The sequence below is a fragment of the Bombus bifarius genome, unplaced genomic scaffold, assembly GCF_011952205.1.
Source record: "Bombus bifarius isolate JDL3187 unplaced genomic scaffold, Bbif_JDL3187 scf7180000009528_frag, whole genome shotgun sequence".
Classification (NCBI taxonomy): Eukaryota; Metazoa; Arthropoda; class Insecta; order Hymenoptera; family Apidae; genus Bombus; species Bombus bifarius.
In genome coordinates this window covers 1-4,826 of record NW_022885178.1, presented here as the reverse complement: position 1 = coordinate 4,826, position 4,826 = coordinate 1, and the positions used below count along the sequence as shown (strand labels likewise).

Here is a 4,826-nt window from a genome sequence, read left to right as displayed (position 1 = left end):
GTTATGTCTTTTAAAATGTAAATTAACATGTAACAAAGAAACCTTCATCAATTTGATTCGCTTCAAACTGCGCAAATAAGTAGTATAAATAATATTTGTGATAGATTTGGCATCAATTCCATGTTTCCTTTAATATTTGCCTTTAGAAAGTCCAATTCGTTTCACGATTATACAAATTACTAAAAAAATGTCTATATTAGTAATTTATTTATTTTGCATTAATCGTGACATGTTAGTTGCATTATGTTATATGTAAACTACCACAGAGGAAAAATGATAATCTTTCAGTTATTAGTTTTCTGATTTTAATGTCATTTTATGAGTACTTTAACACGAGGTACTTGTAAATGAAAACAACCAATTAGGTCTAAAAACATAAGCCTGTTACCAAGACTCTTATTAAATTGAACAAGCTTTTCAAAAATCGAACGTGTATATTAACGCGTACTTATTATTTGACTGATTTGACTGACATCCGAAATTGGTGAGATCATATGAAATTTTGCTTTTCGCGGTTCGGTGTATAAGAACGCGTCACCGATTGCTCAACTTTCGATATAAAAAGCGGATCAAGTCTACCGGATTATCCTACAGACACGCATTAATTCGTAAGAGTTAGTCATCATCTGGATAATAATTATCTGAAGAAACTTTCAACGTGAAAATATAAAATTTTCATTGATTACATATTGCGTTCGCCATAATTGAAAAAATGATAAACCTTCGATCTCATCTTTCTAATACACATTTTCTTTACCTCGTGATAAATAAATTCTTGGAAATTTAGGAAAATTTTCAGTGATCACTTTAAGGAATTTGACAAATTTCCAACGAGACTATGTGACACCATTAGGTAAAAGTGATTCAAATGTAATAGCGATATTAAACGAGAAATCTATAAAGGTGTCATTAGAAATTCTAAGAATGTCTCTGCATCTTTATCTTAGGTATTACGTCAATAGTTTTCATTACCGTGATGTAATATTTATCATGCTTATTTTGTACGTAAAACGAATCGTTGGAATATTCCCGAAGCTAACGAAGCATTTCCCAAAAGTTAAACCGAAGAAATTAACGCGAATAGTTAAGTGAAATTTTTCCATTAACTTGCTCGCTCTTTTTAGAATTAAGGCTTACAAATTCTTAAACGTAAACGATAAAAATAAAAATTAATGTAGGAGAATAGAAAAATAATATGTTCCGATTTTTTCTCGTACAAAAATCGTCAGACTGATCCGCTTGTTATATTGTTACTTCTAAAAAAACACGAATCCTCCTTCGTGTTTTTTAATTGAATTATTATTAAAAATCAGATAATTATCGTTCACAGGAGTGATAGTGTCGATGTCCATTGAAGTGTGTCTTATGGTAGCAAGGCAACGACCAGAAATGTTGGTCCCTTCCGAATTCTTCGCCTTGCTTGGTAGTCTGAGGAAGATTCTGGCCGACAGTTTCCGGCAGGAACAAAACCAGTGCAGCGCCAAAAAAGGACACCGTGCTGATAATGAGCATTGGAAATCCCTCCCAAATTGCAGCCTAATGAACAAATATTAATTTATATGAGCAAAGGTTAAATACCATGAAAATCTGGTCAAAGTATTTCTCATTTAAAAAGTTTCATTAGAAAGTTTCAACCAATATAGTTTCATATCTTAAGTTATTCCATCATTTTTTATTTTAAATTTCAATTTTTTGATTAAAGATCAGTTAAAGAAAAGCGTTGGTTGCAACTTCCAAAACGGGCTTTCTAGAAAGTGAGAAATATTTTGATCAGATTTTTATAATATTTAACTTCTTCAGGAAACAACTTGTTTTAAGGTAAGAAAAAAACTATTTTACATTTTCATGAGAAAATTTACATGAGAACTTTTTCATAATTTCAAATAGCGCTTATTGTATCTTTTGGGATAAATTAAAGAGAAGTTGAACGTGGATGTACTTAGCGGTGTTTCAAAAATGTTGTAACAACAATAGTAGTATAAATATTTATTTACCGAGTCAGTGATATATGGCGCCAAAGAGTGTGCAACTATTCCGAAAATATGAATGAAAGATACGCCCTGCGATCTGGCGTGGGCAGAAGTTCTGCTGCATACTGAAGACCAACATTGGCTGCCATGTTCAGACAGAATCGCGACAATATTGACATTACTAATTTCGCGAGCACTGGGGAATAAATTACAAAATACAAAATTAATCCTGGGTACACAATACTTGATTGTAAGTTTAATTAAAAATATAGTCCGATCGAAGCTTAATCAAAATCAAATTAAAATTTCACACAAACTTTAAACTTCTATAAATCTCCAAATTCTAGAAAACCAACATATAGAAAATTATTGCTTCTAAAATGTGCACACCTCTTTCAATTTCGCCACTAAATTAATTCCTAATAATTCCTAAATTCTAGTTCCATCAAAATAATTATTTTCCAAGATTAATACCTTCGAAGTTGCCAAAATTCTTTTACATTCATCATCAACTTAATTTCAGATTTTTCTCAATAATACGTCATTATAATCGTTTTAATTTTACTTTAATAAACAGATCGATATATTTACTGGAATGCAGCATAAGTTCAGCGATACTGAGTACACAGGTCATTGCCATCGTGAGAAATCCGCAGAGTCTACGACCCCATCGGTCGAGCAACAGGGCGAGTAATAACCCAGCTGAAAGTTCTGTGACACAGGCGATCGAGAACGACACGAACACCGAGCTCTGGATAAGTTCTAATGAATACACGTGACCGTCGAACGAGATCAGGGTGAAACACCTACAAGATTGTATCGGTTATTTATGAAGGTTTTCTCGTAACATGAACTCGTATCTTATACTTGCCAGAATGCAACTAGAAGAATAGTGTTTCTCGCCAACCGTGGCATTTTGAACAGATCGAGCAGCGTCGCTGATTCTTGAATTTTGTCCGGTGCCTCCATGTTACTCTGCAAGAATTTATTTCGAGAATAATTAACGAAAGATATAATACGAGTCGTGCCTTTAGCCCTTACACAGTTCAAAATTCATAACACACTGAAAAGAAATTTTATTTTCATTTTATTCGTCATTAATAGATAGCACGAACAGTGGCACTTTGCATTCTGTTTTATGGAATTAGTCGGCATGACTTTTGATATCGAGATTTATTAATATAATGGGTGGTTGGTTGATTAAATACTTTTCTGATCCGAAATACAGTCGGGAACAAAACTAAGTGGATTAGTGGAGAAAATGTAAAAATTCATTTCAATCATTTGCTGAACTATCTGCATATTATTAGAAGGAAATATAATAAATAAAACTCAAGTATATGAGGCTGATACTAATTTGATTATACTTTCTTCACATCTATTTCCATTAACTATAGCAGCTTATTTTTATCCCCGATTGTACTTGTAAATTGTAAATATTTTATAATTTCTATATAAATTCCCAGATTTACTTCAAATTTTGTACGAGATCGATATAATACCACAATGGAATCGCGACAGTCAAGTTTCATTTCATATTTCATTTTTCATCGCGTTTCATTTTTAAAACCTGTCTATGCATGTTAAAATACATTCGCGAGTCTGTGTGCTTTCGACGTGAATCAAATATATCTGTCAGCACAGATTCAAGTACTGTACCGTATGATTTCGCGTAAGCTTTCTAGAATTCTATTTGATCGAACTTACGACGAATATATCGCAAATACGCGAGTCTGGATTTCTGCGATTGATCCTAGCTATTCTCCGTAGTTTCTCAACAACCTTGTCCATCATCCCGTTGGAAATGTACCAGCTTGAACAGAGCAAATACGAGTGATATGGATCGATAAGTAAATTTGCATAAATCTCAAAGCGCAAGTTGAGAATTCGAATAATCGAACGATTAGGAGTTTACTTACCGGGCGCTCTCGGGAAGAATCCACGGTGTGATAGCGACAGATAACAGCGGTATGGCAGTAACGTAAGTAAAATATCTCCAGTTCGCGATATAATAGGCTATCCATGGTAAAATTGTACTGGCCACTGCGAAGTATACGCCAAAGGCGATATTCACGACCAACATTCGTTTCGAAACAGCCATATATTCGAGCACTACGGGATAATTGATCGTCGATGACTCTCGGAATAACTGATTATTATATCAAGATACTTAACGACGATTATTCTTTATGTTGCAGTAATAGAACATGGAAGATTTATCGAGTGAAACCGGTTATTATTAATATGGAGCAATTGATGACGAGCCGAATGAACGATACCATCAACATAATTGTAGGATAATTGTAAGATTATAAATATAATTCCGATTTTAAATTAATCCGTTTACTCTGCAAACGTGAATGTTCCGAGTTTGAGCTGGTCCGTATAACAAAAAGCGCTACATAATGCACGTGTTTTGCTTCTAAAAATCAATATATTCATCTCTGGTGGTGGCAAAAGCTCTTGAATCAAGAACTCTCGAACCGTATAGTTCAATCGAGTACAGCAACGTCAAAATTATCTTCGAGGAACAATTCATCAAAAATTTGTCACGCAACATCATTTTTCACGTAATAGAAACATTGACTTCATACTAACGTTATCTCTCGCGTGACTGAAACATTGGCTTATCGGTCGAACCTCTCGCACTTTCTACTTCGTAGAAGGCTTACCGATAATCAGAGGAATGTTGATACAGTTATCGAACGCCAGTCCAGTGAGAAATCTACAGACGGCGAATGACCAAAAACTATTTGCGCTGGCAGTGAAAATGGAGGCAAAAAGGGCGATACCATTGCAGAACATTAAAGCTGGGATACGACCCTTGTGATCGGCGATCCAACCGACTAGGAAACC

General features: G+C 34.3%; 1 pseudogene; it reads right to left on the bottom strand.

The window, feature by feature from the left end:
- Positions 1 to 361: 361 nt before the first annotated feature.
- Positions 362 to 4,820, bottom strand: LOC117215331 (annotated as a pseudogene).
- Positions 4,821 to 4,826: the final 6 nt, after the last annotated feature.